At 42.3% G+C, this 10,015-nt stretch overlaps 1 long non-coding RNA gene across 2 annotated transcripts; it reads left to right on the top strand.

The window, feature by feature from the left end:
- Positions 1-2,949: 2,949 nt before the first annotated feature.
- LOC125538154 (uncharacterized) lies at positions 2,950-9,091 on the top strand. Of its 2 annotated transcripts, XR_015616778.1 has the most exons (5): positions 2,950-3,218; positions 3,295-3,543; positions 4,119-4,178; positions 4,814-7,329; positions 7,406-9,091. It is a non-coding gene; the product is annotated as an uncharacterized LOC125538154 (long non-coding RNA). The 2 variants fall into 2 exon arrangements; XR_015616777.1 differs by having other exon boundaries at positions 4,814-9,091.
- The last annotated feature ends 924 nt before the right edge of the window (positions 9,092-10,015 follow it).

Genomic DNA, 10,015 nt, shown 5'->3' with positions numbered 1-10,015 from the left:
TGGCATCCGAGCCAGGTTTATGCGTAGATGTTATAGGCACGAGTAGAACACAAGTGAGTTGTGGGCGATACAAGTCATATTGCTTACCAGCATGTCATACTTTGGTTCCGCGGTATTGTTGGATGAAGCGGCCTGGACCAACATTACGCGTACGCTTACGAGAGACTGGTTCTACCAACGTGCTTTGCACACAGGTGGCTGGCGGGTGCCAGTTTCTCCAACTTTAGTTGAACCGAGTGTGGCTACGCCCGGTCCTTGTGAAGGTTAAAACATCACTAACTTGACAAACTATCATTGTGGTTTTGATGCGTAGGTAAGAACGGTTCTTGCTCAGCCCGTAGCAGCCACGTAAAACTTGCAACAACAAAGTACAGGACGTCTAACTTGTTTTTGCAGGGCATGTTATGATGTGATATGGTCAAGATGTGATGAGATATAAATTGTTGTATGAGATGATCATGTTTTGTTAAAGTTATCGGCAACTGGCAGAAGCCTTATGATACCCACAAGTATAGGGGATCACAACAGTTTTCGAGGGTAGAGTATTCAACCCAAATTTATTGATTCGACACAAGGGGAGCCAAAGAATATTCTCAAGTATTAGCAGCTGAGTTGTCAATTCAACCACACCTGGAAACTTAATATCTGCAGCAAAGTGTTTAGTAGCAAAGTAATATGATAGTAGTGGTAACGGTGGTAAAAGGTAACGGTAGCAAAAGTACTATTTTTGGTGTTTTATAATGATTGTACCAATAGCAACGGAAAAGTAAATAAGCGAAGAACAATATATGGAAATCTCGTAGGCAATGGATCGGTGATGGAGAATTATGCCGGATGCGGTTCATCGTGTAACAATCATAACCTAGGGTGACACAGAACTAGCTCCAATTCATCAATGTAATGTAGGCATGTATTCCGAATATAGTCATATGTGCTTATGGAAAAGAACTTGTGTGATATCTTTTGTCCTACCCTCATGTGGCAGCGGGGTCCTATTGGAAACTAAGGGATATTAAGGCCTCCTTTTAATAGAGTACCGGACCAAAGCATTAACACATAGTGAATACATGAACTCCTCAAACTACGGTCATCACCGGGAGTGGTCCCGATTATTGTCACTTCGGGGTTGCCGGATCATAACACATAGTAGGTGACTATAGACTTGCAAGATAGGATCAAGAACTCTCATATATTGATGAAAACATAATAGGTTCAGATCTGAAATCATGGCACTCGGGCCCTAGTGACAAGCATTAAGCATAGCAAAGTCATAGCAACATCAATCTCAGAACATAGTGGATACTAGGGATCAAACCCTAACAAAACTAACTCGATTACATGATAAATCTCATCCAACCCATCACCGTCCAGCAAGCCTACGATGGAATTACTCACGCACGGCGGTGAGCATCATGAAATTGGTGATGGAGGATGGTTGATGATGACGATGGCGACGGATTCCTCTCTTTGGAGCCCCGAACGGACTCCAGATCAGCCCTCCCGAGAGAGTTTAGGGCTTGGTGGTGGCTCCGTATCGTAAAACGCGATGAATCCTTCTCTCTGTTTTTTTCTCCCCAAAAGTGAATATATGGAGTCAAGGTTGAGGTCGGTGGAGCGTCAGGGGGCCCACAAGGCAGGGGGGCGTGCCCAGGGGGTAGGGCGCGCCCCCACCCTCGTGGACAGGTGGAGGCCCCCTGACGTGGATCTTCCTTCCAGTATTTTTTATATATTCCAAGATAATTCTCCGTTGATTTTCAGGTTACTCCGAGAACTTCTATTTCTGCACAAAAATAACACCAAGGCAATTCTGCTGAAAACAGCGTCAGTCCGGATTAGTTCCATTCGAATCATGCAAGTTAGAGTCCAAAATAAGGGCAAAAGTGTTTGGAAAAGTAGATACGATGGAGACGTATCAACTCCCCCAAGCTTAAACATTTGCTTGTCCTCAAGCAATTCAGTTGATAAACTGAAAGTGATAAAGAAAAACTCTTACAAACTCTATTTGTTCTTGTTGTAAATATGTAAAGCCAGCATTCAAGTTTTCAGCAAAGATTATGAACTAACCATATTCACAATAACATTTAGGTCTCATGTTTACTCATATCAATGGCATAATCAACTAGCGAGCAATAATAATAAATCTCGGATGACAACACTTTCTCAAAACAATCATGATATGATATAATAAGATGGTATCTCGCTAGCCCTTTCTGAGACCACAAAACATAAATGCGGAATGACAGCGGTGCTCTCCAAATGGATGCAAACTGTAAATCATGGTAAAAGATATCCAGTCAAGTCATACTCAATGTAAACTAACTGTAATGGATGCAAATGACAGCGGTGCTCTCCAAATGGTGCTTTTTAATAAGAGGATGTGTAACATCCCAAATTTTTAAAATTTGGAATGTTAATAGGATCATTCTTTTCATCATGATTTCTATGTTTATTTAAATTTTCTGAATATTCAAAGTGTTTTTCAACTCAAGGCAATATATTTGGAGTGGACATAATATGACTTCTCCCCTATTAGAAAATGCTAAGAGTATATTCTGGTGTCCACCTAAATTATCTTTGGCGTTGTAGTAACTCAAAATTATTTTATAGTTGTTATCATACTCTTTATATGCGTGTATTGCAAAATATTCTTTCTAGTGTATTTGTGTTTTAAAAATGTTCACTATTTTGTAAAGTAGCATTAATGTCTTACTATGTGTTATGGTAATTTTATTTTGTTTTGTTTTAGATTTGTTTAGCCATATTATTACTTCTGTAGCAGAGGTTTAAAAAAAGAGAAACCGCACACGCGTGCACAGTGCCGTCGTGCAGCACAGCTGCAGCCCAGCTCCTTTTCCTCGCCCGCGTGCGCAGCCCAGCAGGCAGGCCAGCCCATTTCCCGCACAGCCGCAGCCCACCCCGCAGTTCACGTTTTGTTTTTCTTTTCTTCTCTCTCTCCCATTGACAGGGATGGCCCGCTTCTCATCTCTCTCCTCTGCCCGTGTTCTTCCTGGAGACTCCTCCCGATCCAAATCCCCATCGTTTCCGATCGATCTACTGTCCCTCGCCCAGTCTTGACTCCGTATAAATAGTCCCCTTACTCTCCTCTGCCGATTTTTAGCAAAATCCCTCTCTCTCGTGCCTGTGTCACCTCGCCCGGATCTCACCGGAGTCCGCCACCGCAGGAGCACCTCCGCCACTCGATTTCATCGCCACAGAAGGTTCCTAGCTTCTCCTTCTGCCCCTATTCTCTTACCCATGGTCTCGTCTCTCTCCCTCACCTATTAGTTCTCGCAGGGAAGCACCCACCCGAGTGCTTCGACCTCCGCCCCGACGAACATCGCCGTCGCCGCTCCAGTCGAACCTCACCTACGTTAGCAGAAGGCCCGGTCATCCCGAAGGACGTTTTGGAGTTTGACATGTCCCTCCTCGCCTCGAACTGTTCTCCCCGAGCTCGGGAGGCCTCTCCAGCGACGCCAGCTTCAAATCTGAGCCGCGTCGCCGCCGTCTCGTTCAATTCCGGCCGGCATACTCTGTTCCTCTCTGGTGAGTCATCCCATCCGTCCGATCTCCCTTCGACGGTCTGGATTAGATCAGTGCTGTTTTTTTCTATAAATCGGTATGCACTATTTAGTGGACGTTCGTCAGTTAGCCATAGAAGCAAACAACCTCCAGCCAGTCATCATGCGACACGTGGCACGTCCACGGCAGCCGCGGCAGTTCTTCCCAGAACGCTATTATGGCATAATTTTTCTTTGCAGATTCCATATCAAATTTTCATTTAGGTTTATCTTGACATCCGGAACTCCAAATTCATCGATTCTTTTTCCTGTGTACTCGTAGAGACCAAGAGAATACCGCAGAACCAAAATTTCACATTGTTGAACTATTCAAATATGAAGTTGTTTAAATTTGAATTCAAACTTCTGGAGGCCATATCTTTTAAACCATGATCCAATTCAGTTGATTCTTTTTGCATTGTGATCCTGCCAGCATGTAGATGATATATACCTACTGATAAGTTCTGTTATTTAAGTTTTTATTTGAATTTGTTTCTATTTACTTTATTGTGGTGTTATGGGAGTACGGTTTATTTATCGGTGCCTTTGTTAATCGTATAGATTGTCCGGAGTGTGAAGCGGATCAGAATTGAGCGTTAGAGTACTTCAACAGAGTTCAAGGCAAGTTGCACTTTTGATTTTGCTCATCCTATATTCTGCTATGCATGTGTGGTTTTTATGCTATGACATGTGCTTGGTTTGATATGTATGTTCTCTGTGGTCATATTCTGATATTGATTGTATTTTTTTATGGTGTGATCAACTTGCTATGGTAGACATGGGCATGTGTCGAGTGATCCATGAAAGTGGTGAGTGTTTATAGCCGTAGGCTTGGGATTATTAACCAGGTGAATGCGTCACTGGCAGAGCGCTCTATTGTCCCTAGAGAATGCGCCATTGACAGAGCGCACTTGAGGCGAGGTATAGTTTTCGGAACATAAATCAGGTGAATGCGTCCTTGGCAGAGCGCTCTATTGTTCCTAGAGAATGCGCCACTGACAGAGCACACTTGAGACATACTTCTGAAGTTCTTGTCATGTTTATTTAGAATCTTTGGGTTATCTTGGGCGAGTAAACTAGAGACGGTTGTGAGTTCATGTAGTGGAGGTAGGTGAAGACATTCTTCTCCAAACTAACTTGTGTGTTTTGTTTGTCATACATTGCTTTGTGGATGTAGGTTTGCTATATCATTTTGTGTGATTTGCCAATACATTCAATGTATTGACCCTTTGTGGCTGCAACTTATCATGTTGCAGGATTTTCAGATGATCAGTGAGATACACTAGGGTCGCGAGCCTTCACTCGACATGTTCTCTAGTGGGCATTGATGGACTCATCGTTTATTATGCTAACTTTTCGTTGATATTATTGAATAAAGTTGGCTATGTGCTACTCAGTTTGTAATACTTTATGAATTCTGGATCATACGTTGTAGTAAATGATGCACTTGTTATTTGGTATTCATATGTACTGTGTGTGCTAGCGAGTCGATCCAGGGACTAGCAAAGTGAGCACAGAGACATCGAATCTTATCAGATTTGGGTCGTTATAGATGGTATCAGAGCAGTGTGTTGACTGCAGGTCGTGACCCTAGAAAATGGATTAGAAAAGCCATAGGAGTGAAAAACTTGTTTTACAACTTGTTGTCTACTTGTTAGATCATACTCTTGTACTCATATCTTTACTTTTCAAATATGTATGACCCCTGGTATTATTATTAGTGTCATTTAAGGAGTTTTAGTTGACAGACCACCATTACTAAGTTGTGCGTGATAAACGATTTGCGGTAGTATGATGAGATCATATCTCTTGTGGATATGACCTTACCTATAGGTTTTGCTTGTGTTGTGTGGTATGTCATATGTCTGGTTGGTCATTGCTTTTCGTGTTGTCATATTTCGTGGATTCTTTGTATTATGCAATTGGGTGCTTTGATTGATCATATGTGCTCTTTTGATGTGATTACTTTAGGATAGTTTTGGTGACTTGTGTGAATTGTTTGATTTGGGAGTTTTGTTGCTAGCATGATGCATATGGGTAGTATTTTTCCTTTAGGTCTTTATTCTCTCTCTCTCTCTCTCTCTATATATATATATCCTAATATATGCTGCAACCAAGTGATGACTTCAAGCTTTACCACATGCACCAAGATCTGACAAGAAGCAAGCACAATCTTGCTGAAGGAAGAACCCTAGAGGAAGCTATAATTCTTTAGTAGATGTTTTATATTAGTTGACGCTAACTTGAGAGTTGACAGGAATGATAGCTGATTTGTTTGGCATGCAGAACAAATTGACTTATCCGAACCTGGTTCGTGAACAAGAGAAGTTTCTGCAATACTTGTGAGGATGCCCGTGTGTTAGAATGCGAGATTTTCTAAACCATATACAAGGTAATGATTTGGGTGCGGAATGGATTGATCACCATGCCGACTTACTCTTATTATTCGCTTTTGCTATGTGGAATGGTAAATCTAGAGTGACATACCTATAGCAGAGAGACCTCGTTATTAAGCCTTCAACCTTAGAATGGTGTGACGTTGATCCCTGTAGAAGGCACCCGTTGCCAATAGTAGGTTATATGGTGAGAATAAACCAATACTCTTTTCTGCAGGAACCATTCTTGATGACCACCATGAGAGTATTGATATTTGTTTAGTATTGGCGCAAGACCTATGAGCCACGAAGTTTTAGTTTATGGAAGACTGCTCTTTTGATAAGGGATTCAGAATTTCAAAGGAGTGTAAGACATATGTGTGGAGGATTTCCTCGAAGGAGTAAGAGTTTTGAAGACCGATGACTCATATTCTAAGGGTGGTAGTACTCCACACTCTCGGACGAACAATGGATATTCAAGGAGACCCCCAACCCTCGTCTTTTCTTTCTAGCCTCTTCGAATCTCGAGGACGAGATTCATTTTAAGGGTGGTAGATTTGTAACATCCCAAATTTTTAAAATTTGGAATGTTAATAGGATCATTCTTTTCATCATGATTTCTATGCTTATTTAAATTTTCTAAATATTCAAAGTGTTTTTTAACTCAAGGCAATATATTTGGAGTGGACATAATATGACTTCTCCCCGTTAGAAAATGCTAAGAGTATATTCTGGTGTCCACCTAAATTATCTTTGGCGTTGTAGTAACTCAAAATTATTTTATAGTTGTCATCATACTCTTTATATGTGTGTATTGCAAAATATTCTTTCTAGTGTATTTGTGTTTTAAAAATGTTCACTATTTTGTAAAGTAGCATTAATGTCTTACTATGTGTTCTGGTAATTTTATTTTGTTTTGTTTTAGATTTGTTTAGCTATATTATTACTTCTGTAGCAGAGGTTTAAAAAAAGAGAAACCGCACACGCGTGCACAGTGCCGTCGTGCAGCACAGCTGCAGCCCAGCTCCTTTTCCTCGCCCGCGCGCGCAGCCCAGCAGGCAGGCCAGCCCATTTCCCACACAGCCGCACCTCACCCCGCAGTTCACATTTTGTTTTTCTTTTCTTCTCTCTCTCCCGCTGACAGGGATGGACCGCTTGTCATCTCTCTCCTCTGCCCGTGTTCTTCCTGGAGACTCCTCCCGATCCAAATCCCCATCGTTTCCGATTGATCTACCGTCCCTCGCCCAGTCTTGACTCTGTATAAATAGTCCCCTTACTCTCCTATGCCGATTTTTGGCAAAATCCCTCTCTCCCGTGCCCGTTTCACCTCGCTCGGATCTCGCCGGAGTCCGCCACCGCAGGAGCACCTCCGCCACTCGATTTCATCGCCACAGAAGGTTCCTAGCTTCTCCTTCTGCCCCTATTCTCTTACCCATGGTCTCGTCTCTCTCCCTCACCTATTAGTTCTCGTAGGGAAGCACCCACCTGAGTGCTTCGACCTCCGCCTCGACGAACACCGCCATCACCGCTCCAGTCGAACCTCACCTACGTTAGCAGAAGGCCCGGTCGTCCCGGAGGACGTTTTGGAGTTCGACGTGTCCCTCCTCGCCTCGTCCTGTTCTCCCCGAGCTCGGGAGGCCTCTCCAGCGACGCGGCGGGCATACTCTGTTCCTCTCCGGTGAGTCATCCCATCCGTCTGATCTCCCTCCAACGGTCTGGATTAGATCAGTGCTGTTTTTTCTTCTATAAACCGGTATGCACTATTTAGTGGATGTTCGTCGGTTAGCCACAGCAGCAAACAACCTCCATCCAGTCATCATGCGACACGTGGCACGTCCACGGCAGCCGCGGCAGTTCTTCCCAGAACGTTATTATGGCATAATTTTTCTTTGCAGATTCCATATCAAATTTTCATTTAGGTTTATCTTGACATCCGGAACTCCAAATTCATCGATTCTTTTTCCTGTGTACTTGTAGAGACCAGGAGAATACCGCAGAACCAAAGTTTCACATTGTTGAACTATTCAAATATGAAGTTGTTTAAATTTGAATTCAAACTTCCGGAGACCATATCTTTTAAACCATTGATCCAATTCAGTTGATTCTTTTTGCATTGTGATCCTGCTAGCATGTAGATGATATATACCTACTGATAAGTTTTGTTATTTAAGTTTTTATTTGAATTTGTTGCTGTTTACTTTATTGTGGTGTTATGGGAGTACGGTTTATTTATCGGTGCCTTCGTTAATCATATAGATTGTCCGGAGTGTGAAGCGGATCAGAATTGAGCGTTAGAGTACTTCAAAAGCGTTCAAGGCAAGTTGCACCTTTTGATTTTGCTCATCCTATATTCTGCTATGCATGTGTGGTTTTTATGCTATGACATGTGCTTGGTTTGATATGTATGTTCTCTGTGGTCATATTTTGATATTGATTGTATTTTTTTTTGATGGTGTGATCAACTTGCTATGGTAGACGTGGGCATGTGTCGAGTGATCCATGAAAGTGGTGAGTGTTTATAGCCGTAGGCTCAGGATTATTAACCAGGTGAATGCGTCACTGGCAGAGCGCTCTATTGTCCCTAGAGAATGCGCCATTCACAGAGCGCACTTGAGGCGAGGTATAGTTTTCGGAACATAAATCAGGTGAATGCGTCCTTGGCAGAGCGCTCTATTGTTCCTAGAGAATGCGCCACTGACAGAGCGCACTTGAGACATACTTCTGAAGTTCTTGTCATGTTTATTTAGAATCTTTGGGTTATCTTGGGCGAGTAAACTAGGGACGGTTGTGAGTTCAGGTAGTGGAGGTAGGTGAAGACATTCTTCTCCAAACTAACTTGTGTGTTTTGTTTGTCATACATTGCTTTGTGAATGTATGTTTGCTATATCATTTTGTGTGATTTGCCAATACATTCAATGTATTGACCCTTTGTGGCTGCAACTTATCATGTTGCAGGATTTTCAGATGATCAGTGAGATACACTAGGGTTGCGAGCCTTCACTCGACATGTTCTCTAGTGGGCATTGATGGACTCGTCGTTTATTATGCTACCTTTCACTTGATATTATTGAATAAAGTTAGTTATGTGCTACTCAGTTTGTAATACTTTATGAATTCTGGATCATACGTTGTAGTAAATGATGCACTTGTTATTTGGTATTTATATGTACTGTGTGTGCTAGCGAGTCGATCCAGGGACTAGCACAATGAGCACAGAGACATCGAATCTTATCAGATTCGGGTCGTTACAGGATGACAACTCAACATAAAAGTAAATAGATAGGCCCTTCGCAGAGGGAAGCAGGGATTTGTAGAGGTGTCAGAGCTCGGTTTTGAAATAGATATGAATAATATTTTGAGCGATATACTTTCATTGTCAACATAACAACCGAGAGATGGCGATATCTTCCATGCTACACACATTATAGGCGGTTCCCAAACAGAATGGTAAAGTTTATACTCCCCTCCACCAACAAGCATCAATCCATGGCTTGCTCGAAACAACGAGTGCCTCCAACTAACAACAGTCTCAGGGGAGTTTTGTTTGCAGTTATTTTGATTTGATTTGCATAAAGCATGGGACTGGGCATCCCGATGACCAGCCATTTTCTCGTGAGCGAGGAGCGGAGTCCACTCCTCTTGAGAATAACCCGCCTAACATGGAAGATACGGAGAGCCCTAGTTGATACATGAGATATTCGAGCATACAAAACAGAATGTTTATTTGAAGGTTTAGAGTTTGGCACATACAAATTTACTTGGAACGGCGGGTAGATACCGTATATAGGTAGGTATGGTGGACTCATATGGAATAACTTTGAGGTTTATGGAATTGGATGCACAAGCAATATTCCCGCTTAGTACAAGTGAAGGCTAGAAAAAGACTAGGAAGCGACCAGCTAGAGAGTGACAACAGTCATGAACATTCATTAAAATTAATCAACACCGAATGCAAGCATGAGTAGGATATAATGCACCATGAACATAAATATCGTAGAGGCTATGTTGATTTTGTTTCAACTACATGTGTGAACATGTGCCAAGTCAAGCCACTCGAATCGTTCAAAAGAGGATACCACCCTA

Source organism: Triticum urartu, chromosome 2A (assembly GCF_056163025.1).
Source record: "Triticum urartu cultivar PI428250 chromosome 2A, HENAU_Tu73, whole genome shotgun sequence".
Taxonomy (NCBI): domain Eukaryota; kingdom Viridiplantae; phylum Streptophyta; class Magnoliopsida; order Poales; family Poaceae; genus Triticum; species Triticum urartu.
This window is presented reverse-complemented; position numbering and strand designations above follow the sequence as displayed.